The sequence below is a fragment of the Lolium perenne genome, chromosome 5, assembly GCF_019359855.2.
Source record: "Lolium perenne isolate Kyuss_39 chromosome 5, Kyuss_2.0, whole genome shotgun sequence".
NCBI classification, from domain to species: domain Eukaryota; kingdom Viridiplantae; phylum Streptophyta; class Magnoliopsida; order Poales; family Poaceae; genus Lolium; species Lolium perenne.
In genome coordinates this window covers 80,173,110-80,185,789 of record NC_067248.2, presented here as the reverse complement: position 1 = coordinate 80,185,789, position 12,680 = coordinate 80,173,110, and positions in this window count along the sequence as shown.

Below are 12,680 nucleotides of genomic sequence, written 5' to 3'. Positions count from 1 at the left end.
TCATGAAGTGTCTCAAGTAAAATAACTAGTCTTGCAGAAAGATCAGTGAGAAAAAAAATTATGGCTAATGTGCACAACATATGGTATTGATGCGGTATCCAGCATCTAACATATATATGTTAGTTCCATGTGATCGTGGATCATTAAATCACTTGGCATAATCACTGTGTATTGATTGTGCATTCCAAGCATACACCATGTATGGTTGCAATTTATTTCATGAAATCTGTAATATCACAAGGAAATACATATAGTTATTTTCCCTTTCTTGCATAGGTTTACATCAATTTATTTCGGGAAATCCTTGTCGCAGCAGCAGTTTGACCTCGCAGAAAATTCTTCACATGAGCTTTTTTCTACCTCAAAACCTACTTGCCTTGCACAATACTGCTTGCATGCACTAAGTGTGCAGTTTGGCATCACCAAGCAAACCTTTACACTACCTGTGAAGAAAAAACATTGTAGTGCAACAACATCAGAACACCACAAATAGCTGAAAATATTGTACAACACTTATGAAATTGTATGTCCTAATGAAATTAAATATTTAGGTTCGTACCTGCATCACATGTAGGCGTAATGTTTGATATAACCAACAACGCCATTGTGAATAGTACCCATGTAGATTTATTGAAAGTCCTCATGGTCAGAAGAAACACAAGCCTTAGGTTCTGTAGTTGTGTCTCCTTGAGTTTATATAGTGTGCTCTAAATAAGCTAACTATCTATTCCTTCGTATATTTATTTATCATGATTAATGTTTTGCACCTACTTATTAATTAATATATTGGTAGATCTTGGCTAGAAATTCATTATGTGCATTCTCGTCTGATCTATATCTTTTCTAAGATCACGCTCATTAATGTTGTCATAGTAAATTTTGAAAAATCGTTGGATGTGTATATAATGTACTTATTAAATGGAGTTGCATATTTTGTTTATTGAAGATCCTGGCAGTGTTTATTGAGAATATATAAATGAATGGAATGATCGCCTAATAATATTTCGATTTATCTAAGCTATACAATCTCTCATTAGACTGCTTTCCAGCATAAATCCATTAGCCATTTGTAAATATTGGTGGACTACATATTCTCTCGTAATCAATGTATCTGTAATATTTCCCGCACATTATTTTGTTGGTATACCTCAAAAATTGTTTAATTAATATATATATTATATCATATTTCACAAACAAAATATTTTCCTAGTAATTCATAAATACTAGTTTTTCTCTTGCTAGTGCATATGATTAATCACCAGTACAGATAGGGCCGTCACACACAGCTCAAATGGCCTGTCGCACACGATAAATCAAACCGTCACACAAGGTAGGCGATACGGCAAAAGAGCGCACTTGGTTTTTTTTATCTAACCGTGTGTGAATATGACGACCTTCGCAAATAACTTTTCTCTTCTAAGTGTGTGTATTTGGTATGGTCGTAAACGTCTTGTGTTTCTATTTGTATGTGTTCATCTTATTTCGGATAAGAAATTTTGCGTAGATACATTTTGATATAAAATAGTTTTTCATCGGAGGTCATTTGCAACTAAAAATCCCGTTTTACCGAAACATGATGCTATTTTGTATAATATTTAAAATTCATGTTTTTCAATTTCTCTTAAAACTAGATGACAAAACATATGGGCATCCGGAGGGGGGTGGAGAGAAAAATCTATGCTCACCTTACCGCCGGCGCACCACCATAGAAGCACGCCGGCGGGAAGGGGAGCACAACCTTTTTGTCTACCCATGACCAATTCAAACATTATCCCTGGCGCGCTAAAACTTTCCTGCGTCGGCAGTATTGTGGCATCACCGGCGTGCCCAAAACATGGTGCGCCGGTAGTATTTAGCATCGGCGGACACCTTTTTTTGGTGCGCCGGCAATTATTCGTGCAGCTATAGGCCTTTTCCTAGTAGTGTCGGTTGCAAAGAAGGAGATGATGGAGATGAAGAACAAAGAGAAGGAAGCAAAATGGAGCATGCTCTGGGAGGATCAAAATCTCAAGGCTGACATTGACGAGAGGAGAGAACGCGTTGCGGAGAACAGGGCTATGGTGGAGCTCATCGCGGCGGAGATTGCGACTATGATGATGAACCCGACTGAGATGGATGGGTTCCGTCTTGAGTGGTGGAATCATGCCACTGGTGGAAAAAGGGCCTTTGGTCGCGGTTCGCAACTGCCATTAGTCGCGGTTGCGCAACCGCGACCAAAGTAGCGCGACTAAAGGCCCCCCCCCCCTTTAGTCGCGGTTCCTTACGAACCGCGACTAAAGGCCCGTCTACGTGGGCCGCAGGCGAGCGCCAGGGCGGAGGACCTTTAGTCGCGGTTCTTCTGGCCAACCGCGACTAAAGGCCTCCGCAGGGTTTAGGGTAGCCCCCCTCCCCCTAAATCTGGTTTCTTTTTAATTTGTATTGTTTTATTTCTTTTGGGTTTTAATTTTGAAGGAGTTTCACATATTCTACGGTACTACATACATGCATATGAATGTACAATTTCAAACAAATTTGAAATTAGAACCAAAAAGAATTAAAGAGGAATATACAATATATATTCAATATCGGATGACCATATACAATTTTGAACAAGTTTCCATCCATAATTTAGTGCATATGAAGTTCTACGTCATCTACATAGTGTTCTCCTCTAGGATCGATGACTTCCCTCGCCAACCATCCAGCTAGTTCCTCTTGAAGTGGTCGGAAGCGAGCTTCTGGACTAAGCGTCTTCCGGAGGTTATTCCTCATGATGTTGTTCTCACACTGCTGGTCCCGCTCATTGCAGTATCTCCAGATCCTCTCACAAACATAGTATCCACATAGATTGGTCCCCGGTGGCTGAATATCCCCAGTCGTCCGCACTGCCATTTTAAATTGTAGATCTTTTTTGAATTCACCGACCTTTTGATCTGCGAACCGTCTCCAAACCCTACGAGGCAAAGAAAATTAAATGAACAAGAGAGTTATTAATTAGTTACTTGATATTAGGAAATGATGAACGAAATAGGCCGATCAATATAGAGCGCAAATGAATTACTTTTGCATCATTTTTCTCATGTCAGCCCAAAGCGCCGGATCCATATTCAGAGAGTCGTGGACGAGAACTGTGGAGGTGTGAAATTGAATTACCATAAGAATCCAGTGGAACCTGCGGACACGATACATGCACAGTCATGCATAACTCATCGATTAGCCACATACCATGCATGGAGTAAACAAAAGAGAATGTGCTCAAGACAGAAACACTCACCCAAAATGGTAAGGAAATAGAATATCACTTTTGAGTTCCTGTTTTCTAAAAAACCGCCACAAGTCATCCTCCACGTCGGCGGGGTGGTGTTCTAACACATATGAATTAACGATTTGTGGGTCAATGAACCCAACATCATGGATGTTCCTTATTCGCATTTCCCGCTTCTTCATTCTGCATAATAGCGTACACAACAAGATAGTTAGGACAATATATATATATATATATATATATATATATATAGTGCAGGCAATGAACGAGATGGGGTAGAAATTAATAAATCACTTACAGAACGTAGCAACTGATGATAGATTTGTCGAGCTCGCGCAGATTGAACAGCTGGAACAATTCACTCCGATGAATTGTTATATAGTAATGTTTGAAGTGATGCTCATATCTAACTTCCGCATAAATATAGTATTTGGCGTTTTTAAGTTTTATGTAACCCTTGTACCAATTTAGCAGACCTTTCATTTGTCGAGGTAGATCCTCTTCCTGCGCAGGCTCGACGAGAGGGCCATTCTTCACATATGTAAATACTACGTCCTTCATTGGCGCCTCATCAAGGCCTAACAGTGCACGAAGAGTGATACCTAAGTCGGCCGCTTGTTCTTTGGCACTCGTTACAGTCAATCCATGTGCTGCCGCAGCTGCTATGATATCGGGGGCATCCGGACCAGCGGCTTGCACTATGAGCGGGGCGATCGATTGTTTACTTTGTTCCCCGAGCTGGGCAACTTCTTTCTCCCTTTCTAATTTTTTCTCGGCCTCCTCCAAGGCTTTCTTCTCCGCCAACTCTTGGTTCCTCTTGAACGCGAGTGCTTGCCTACGAAGTTCACGTAAATAGTCGTCAGGCGGATTCTTCGCGGCTTGGGACGGTGTGTTCAAAAATGACTTAGCCCAGCTCTTTTCCTTGTCAGAAAATACTTGCTTGGGCTCGGGCTCTCTTTTCTTCTTGCAGTCCGCCTTCCATTTCTCATAATCAGCAGCCGCGTGTGCGTCGACTTCCTCGGCACTACGTTCCCAAGGCCTTGTGGGGAGAGGCTTCAGTGATGGCTCTGGTATCTTTGTGGTTCTAGGTACATAAGGGTCCGGGTTAATAACCCAGACTGTCGCTTCTTCGCCGGAGGTGGATTGGGGGCGGTGTCTGATCACCCGCCGGACGAGGACTGGGGGGCGGCGTCTGCTTACCCGCCGGAGGTGAATTGGGGGGCGGCATCAGCTGACGTGAAGGAGGTGTAGGTGAAGCACCACCACCACCACCGCCACCGCCACCGCCACCGCCACCACCACCACCACCGTAGGGGGGTGGACTTGTTGGCGCCTCGCCTGGAAACTTGATAAACTTTTTCTGCCATAGAATGAACTGGCGCTTGACATCTCCAAGTCTTCTCGCCCCTTCAGGTGTAGCAATGTCAATGTCCAGGTCCTCAAACCCTTGGACTATCTCCTCCACCGTGACACGAGCATAGCCATCTTGAATGGGGTTGTTGTGGTGGAGTGCTCCAGGTGGTAAAACACTGCCAATGGTTACCTTCATGGACATGTTCCCGATAGGATAATACAGATGACATGCTTTCATCTCCTTTATATCGTCCACGGGGTAGCGAGGAGGCTCCGGTGCAGTAATTTCGACCACCAGAGGCTCCGATGCAGTAATTTCGATCGTCGGTGCACCAGCCGGTGAGGCCTCCGTGGAAGCCACGCTGCTTCTTCTCCGCTGCTGGCTTCCGAGATCCATTGGATGATCTTCATGCTGCGCCCGAGCTGCATCTCTTTCGGCTACTAGTACACTCATGGTTTTCTTCATCACATCCATTTCCGATACCAACTGCGCCACAACATCTGCATCCCGATCCATCTTTCTCTTACGGCTTCTGTAACCGTACGGGTCATCGTTCTGGGGGAACCCTAGTTTCCACGGAATGGGCCCCATGCCTCGTACACGTCCTCCGTGTTCAGGATTCCCGAGGGCTTTTGTCAGGGCGTCGTTCTCTCTGTTGAACTTGATCCTCCCCTCTTGAGCATCCCTCATTGCCTCAATAAGCTTTTGGGTGGGTTTAATTATTTTGCCCTGATAAACACACTCCCCTGTCTCCGGGTTCAGCGATTCCCCATGCCCGTACCACCAGCTTTTGGCCCTTGGGTCCCATCCCTCCGTACTTGGACGGATTCCTCGCGCCCTCAGCTCGTTCTCCATCTTCTCCCACCTAGGCTGCCAAAAGCGATACCCTCCTGGCCCCATAATATGATTGTACTCCTTCTTGGCCGCATTATCCTTATTTTTTCGATATTTCAAGAAACTGCTCCGATTTCTTTTGCTTCACAAATTCTGGCCAATCATGTTGCAGTTTCTCATATTGTCCTTTGAAATCCGGAGTCTTGCCCTGCTTGACAAAGTCATGGGCTAGATTTTGCTTGTATTTCCGGAATGCGTTGGACATCTTAGAAAGAGCGAACTGTTTGACTAGCTTGCACCTCTCCTTGTTTTCCTGAATCTTGTTACCCTTCTCATCGTATTTGCGGTATTCCGGAGGTAGAACGAAATGCTCCATAAGCTTGTTGAAGCAATCTTTTTTGTTTTCTTATCGACAAAAGTGAAACCAAGATGTGCCTTCTTTGGCTCATAACACTCCTGGACGGTGATCGAGACGTTGTCTCTAACAACGGCTCCGCATTGGCTGATAAACTTGGTGGTGTTCTTGCTGGGCTCCAGCGGCCTGCCGGTTGCTTCCTCGACAACCTCGATGGTGCATGTTTCGTTTGGTTTCATCGTCTTGGTTGCGCCACGCTTTGACGACGTACTCGATTTTTTCGACGATCCGACCGAGGGCTAAAATAAGAAAGAGAGTCGCGCGCGTTAGTACACACATATTTATTCAAATCAGTTAGTTTGTATCACCAGAGGCTCAATGTATATATATATACCTCGGCGCCGGAGGTGGTTGCTACTTCCAATTGAAGATCGTCGTTTATCGACGTTTCTTCGGCATCATCTTGCTGACGGCGCCCTTCATCTTCACCCTCAAGGTTCAGATAAGAAGAGATATCATCTTCTTCTTGTCCGGTCGGCACATATAGAATATCGCCTTTTATGATGCCGAACATATGGTCTTCAAGGTCCGGATCATAGTTGTCCAGAATCGGGTCAGCTCTATCGTCCGCCATATGTCAGTCCTGGAAACATGTAGTCAAAACAAATTAATTGTGTATATGCATTATCACATCTCTTCTACATATAAACAGAGAGGGCGACGAGCGGGAGGCGAGAGGGGGGACGCAGTGACCGCGTGACCGAGAGACCGGTGGCGGTGGCGAAAGGGCGGTGGCGGTGCCGAGGACACATATATAACCCTCGCGGTGGCGGTGCCCCCTCCGTATACGCGTGGTGGTTAAGTTATTTTTGTTATTTTAAAAGTGACAAACTTTTGTTAAGTTATTTTAAAAGTGACCGAGAGACCGGTGGCGGTGGTGAAATAGCGGTGGCAAAAGGAGGGGGCGAGGAAGGGGTGGGAGAGGGTGTCGCGGAAGAGGGAGGCGAGGACGAGCGCGTTGGCGTTGGCGCGTTGACGGCGTTGGCGTTGGCGCGTTGAATAGAGGTAGCGTGTTGACGGCGTTACATTTTTATGAATAGAGGTAGCGTTGGCGCGTTGACGGCGCGTTGGCGTTGGCGCGTTGCCGCGTTGACGGCATCGCCGTTCAAATATAAAACAAAGTGAAATTTTAGTTCATTTTTTATTAAGTCAAAATTTTAGTTCATTTTTTATTAAGTCAAAATTTTAGTTCATTTTTTATTTAGTCAATTTTTATTAAGTCAAAATTTTAGTTCATTTTTATTAAGTCAAAATTTTAGTTCATTTTTATTAAGTCAAATTTTTTAAGTTGTAGTTGTAGTTGTATTTTTACTAGTTTTTTATTAAAAAAACTTATAGTTACAAAGTAAAAAACAAAAAAACCAAAAAAAATGGGCCAGGCGCCCCTGGCTCCCCTTTCTCTCTTCATCTCTCTCTGTTCGATCTCTCTGTGGGCAACGGCCGGCGCGGCGGAGACGGTAGGCGGCGACGGCGGGCGACACGGTACGGCGGCGGGCGACGGTACGGCGGCGCGGCGGCCCGGCCAGCGGCGCCCTGGCCCTCTCTCGTCCTCTCTCTCTCGGCCGGCCGGTGAGCGGCGCGCGCGGCGGCCACACAGCGCGGCGTCGACGGTGGCGGCGTGGTACGGTGGCGGCGCGCAGAAGTGAGATTTAAGAGGGGGGAGAGGCAGCCTGACGGTTCGAGGAAGAAGGAACGAGTGAACCGCCAGGCCGCCGCGATCTGTTTATATAGGACAGGCCTTTAGTCGCGGTTGGCCAGGCCAACCGCGACTAAAGGTCATTTTTCGCCGGGAGTTCGCGTTCCCGCGGAAAATACCCTTTAGTCGCGGTTGGCCAGGCCAACCGCGACTAAAGGTCATTTTTCGCCGGGAGTTCGCGTTCCCGCGGAAAATACCCTTTAGTCGCGGTTTGCCAGGCAAACCGCGACTAAAGGTCATTTTCAAAATACTTTTCATTTTCAAAATCTTAAAAATACAAATAATATATCAAAAAATTTAGAAAAATAAAACTAATTCATTTCAAAATCTGAAAAATACATATAATATATCAATAAATTCGGAAAATTAAAACTAATTGATTTAAAAATCTTAAAAATACAAATATTATATCAAAAAATTCAAAAAATTAAAACTAATTCATTTCTAAATGTTAAAAATACAAATAATATATGAAAAAATTCTGGAAAATAAAACTAATTCATTTAAAAATCTTAAAAGTGCAAATAATATATCAAAAAAATCAAAAAAATAAAACTAATTCAATTCAAATTCTTAAAAATACAAATAATATATCAAAAAATCAGAAAAATAATATATCAAAAAATTCTTTCTTCCCGCCACTTTCTTCCCGCCACTTTCTTCCCGCCTCTTTCTTCCCGCCACTTTCTTCCCGCCTCTTTCTTCCCGCCTCCTGTCTTCCCGCTCCCATTTTTCCCGCCATTTGTCACTACATATAGGTAGCCCGGCTTGGCCAGCATTATCACATCTCTACAAATCTCTCATCACTCTCTCATGGCTTCCACCGCACCCAATCTAACCTACCAGCAGGTGGAGGAGCTTTGCGCCTCGAACTACCCTTGCCCACCGGGCTACCGCGTCCCTGCCGGCTGGAGCCTAAGCGCCGGCGGCGTGCCGGTCCCTCCCGTCCCTCAGGGTACTGCGCGCCGGGCGGCCATCACGAACCACTACTACCTCGACCTCACGCCGGAGCAGCGGATGAATCCCCGCTGGCATCCCGATAACCAGCATACTTGGGACGCCTTCTTCATCAATCGGCGTGAGAGGGCGCTCGCCAGGTATGAGGAGGACGGTCTGCCTCCTGGAAACTTCCACGAGGCCGGCCATCGGCTATGGTGGTACGGCCGGACTCTGCAGAGCGTCATGGACTACATCACGGCCGGCGATATCCCCCGCATGCGCTACCCTCAGTTCGAGCCACGAGCGCCGCCCGACGACAACGACGACAGCAGCGACGATGACGCCGGCAACTTAGAAGGCGACGACTACCAGTACAACGGCGGCAGCTATGAAGACTACGAGTATGCATATTATACGCCTAGGCAGGAGTATGACTAAATCACTCCAAATTTCATGTATGCAGGAGTATGACTTAGTCACTCCAAATTTCCTGTATGCAGGAGTATGACTTAGTCACTCCAAATTTCATGTATGCAGGAGTATGACTTAGTCACTCCAAATTTCCTGTATGCAGGAGTATGACTGAATCACTCCAAATTTCATGTATCATCAGTGCTATCTCGAGTCAATTGAATCATTCGAAAATGGACACCAAACACATCACGGGTAATATATTTCACATGATTCATTCAACAAAGTTTGGTACAATAAATTATTACACATCATTTCTTCCCTTGTGTCCCTGCTTGCTTACGATTGTGCCGTATCCATGGAGCATCCTCATCATTTAACTTAATGCTTGGGTCGGTGTTCACTTTAAAGGGCGGAATTTCAGCAAACATATTATAATCTTCTGACATGTCTGTCTTGTCCTCCACTCCCACGATGTTTCTTTTCCCTGAAATAACAATGTGGCGCTTTGGATCATCGCATGATGTACTGATCGTTTTCTTATCTTTCTGTTTCCTCGGTTTGCTACTCATGTCCTTCACATAGAAAACCTGAGCGACATCTTTCGCTAGGACGAATGGTTCGTCAAGGTAACCAAGATTGTTGAAATCCACCATTGTCATTCCGTATTGCTGGTCCACATTTACCCCACCTCCTGTTACCTTGAACCATTTGCACCGGAACAAAGGGACCCTAAAGGAGGGTCCATAGTCAAGTTCCCATATCTCCTCTATGTAACCATAATATGTGACCTTTTGCCCATTCTCGGTTGCTGCATCAAAGCGGACACCACTATTTTGGTTGGTGCTCTTTTTATCTTGGGCGATCGTGTAAAATGTATTCCCATTTATCTCGTACCCTTGGAAAGTCGTTATAGTCGAAGATGGTGTCTTGGCCAACATGTACAGCTGATCTACAACATGATCGTCACTCATTAAATGTTTTCTCAACCAACTGCCGAAAGTCTCCATGTGGGCCTTCCTAATCCAGGATTCAGGCTTCCCAGGGTTGTCCGAGCGTAAAATATTCTTGTGTTTCTCAAAGTACGGAGCCACCAAGCTGGAATTGGTCAGAACTGTGTGGTGTGCTTCAGTCAGAGAATGGCCGTCCATACATATCGTTGATTTCCTTCCGATCGTGCCTTTTCCACTTAGTCTCCCCTCGTGCCGCGATTGAGGAAGACCAATCGGCTTAAGGTCAGGAACAAAGTCAACACAAAACTCAATTACCTCCTCATTTCCATAGCCCTTGGCGATGCTTCCTTCTGGCCTAGCACGGTTACGAACATATTTCTTTAATACTCCCATGAACCTCTCGAAGGGGAACATATTGTGTAGAAATACAGGACCGAGAATGGAAATCTCATCGACTAGGTGAACCAGGAGGTGCGTCATAATATTGAAGAAGGATGGCGGGAACACCAACTCGAAACTGACAAGACATTGGATCACATCGTTCTGTAACCGTGGTAGAACTTCTGGATTGATTACCTTCTGAGAGATTGCATTGAGGAATGCACATAGCTTCACAATGGCTACTCGAACATTTTCCGGCAGGAGCCCCCTCAAAGCAATCGGAAGCAATTGCGTCATAATCACGTGGCAGTCGTGAGACTTCAGGTTTTGGAACTTTTTCTCCGCCATGTTTATTATTCCCTTTATATTGGACGAGAATCCTGACGGGACCTTCATACTGCTCAGGCATTCAAAAAAGATGACCTTCTCTTCTTTGGTCAGAGCGTAGCTGGCACGACCTTGAAACCGTTCCGGATGCCGGTCATCAGGGTCTTTCAAACTTTGCTGGTCCTGCCGTGCTTCCTTTGTATCATTTGACTTCCCATACACGCCCAAGAAGCTTAGGATGTTCACGCAAATATTCTTCGTAACGTGCATCACGTCGATTGCAGAGCGGACTTCTAGGACTTTCCAATATTCTAGCTCCCAGAATATAGATTTCTTCTTCCACATGGCTGCGTGCCCGTCAGCTCCCTTCGGAACTGATTGTCCGCCAGGACCCTTTCCAAAGATGACTTTCAAATCCTTGACCATATCAAATAGCTCAGCACCAGTGTGTTCCGCAGGCTTCGGCCGGTGATCTGCCTTGCCGTTGTAATGCTTGCCTTTCTTTCTTACTGGATGACCTTTCGGAAGAAATCGACGATGCCCAAGGTACACGTTCTTCTTACAATTTGGCAAATGTACACTTTCAGTCTCATGTAAGCAGTGCGTGCATGCATTGTATCCCTTATTTGACAGTCCCGAAAGGTTACTAAGAGAAGGCCAATCGTTGATGGTTACGAAAAGCAACGCTCGTAGGTCAAATTCCTCTTCTTTGTGCTCATCCCACACACGGACACCAGGTCTGCCCCACAGCTGTAAAAGTTCATCAACTAATGGCCTTAGGTACACATCGATGTCGTTGCCGGGTTGCTTCGGACCTTGGATGAGCACTGGCATCATAATGAACTTCCGCTTCATGCACAACCAAGGAGGAAGGTTGTAGATGCATAGTCACGGGCCAGGTACTATGGCTGGAGCTCTGCTCGCTAAAAGGATTCATGCCATCCGTACTTAGACCAAATCTTATGTTCCTTGCGTCAGCTGCAAAATCTTTGAACTCTCTGTCGATCTTTCTCCATTGCGTTCCATCTGCGGGGTGTCTCAACTCCCCGTCCACCCTCTTTGTGCCATCGCAACAACTTGGCATGCTCTTTGTTCCTGAACAGACGTTTCAACCGTGGTATTATAGGAGCATACCACATCACCTTGGCGGGAACCCTCTTCCTGGGTTTCTGGCCCTCAACATCGTCACCAGGGTCATCGCCTCTGATCTTATAACGCAATGCAGTGCATACCGGGCATTCATTCAAATTCTCGTATTCACCGCGGTAGAGGATGCAGTCGTTGATGCATGCATGTATCTTCGTAACCTCTAAACCTAGAGGGCAGACAACCTTCTTTGCTTCGTACGATGCGGCGGGCAACTCGTTATACTTAGGAAACATATTCTTCAACATTTTCAGCAAGTTTTCAAATGCCGAGTCAGCTACACCTGCCTGTGCCTTCCATTTCAGCAAATCCAGTGTGCAGCCCAGCTTTTTCAGACCATCATCGCATCCGGGGTACAGCGCCTTCCTTTGATCCTTTAACATGCGATCCAAATTCTCCCTCTCCTTTTCAGTTTCGCAGCGTCTCCGTGCATCAGCAATGGTCCGACCAAGATCATCAACGGGATCATCACGTGCCTCTTCTTCACCTTCCCCTTCACCTTCCCCTTCACCTTCAGCATCCTCCATGAAAGTATCACCGAAATGAGCAAGATAGCTTTCATCGATGAAATCATCCCCTTCTTCATCTTCTTCCATTATAACCCCTCTTTCTCCATGCTTGGTCCAACAATTATAGCTTGGCATGAAACCGTGCCGAAGCAGGTGCATGTGAACATCTCTTGAGGAAGAGTAACCCTTCTGATTCTTACAGTTAACACATGGACAGATAACAAAACCCCCCTGCTTGTTCGCATTAGCCACTACGAGGAAATCTTTCAAACCCGTACTGAACTCGCCGGAGAGTCGGTTACCGTACATCCATTGTCGATTCATCTGCATTATTATAATATAAAATATATAATTAACCATCATGCATTTGTTAAACTAACTAGCTACAAACAATATAAATTAAACAATGAACTACACACACATGCATATTTTATCAACGACACATCAAAGGTTCAAGTTGCTAACCGCGAT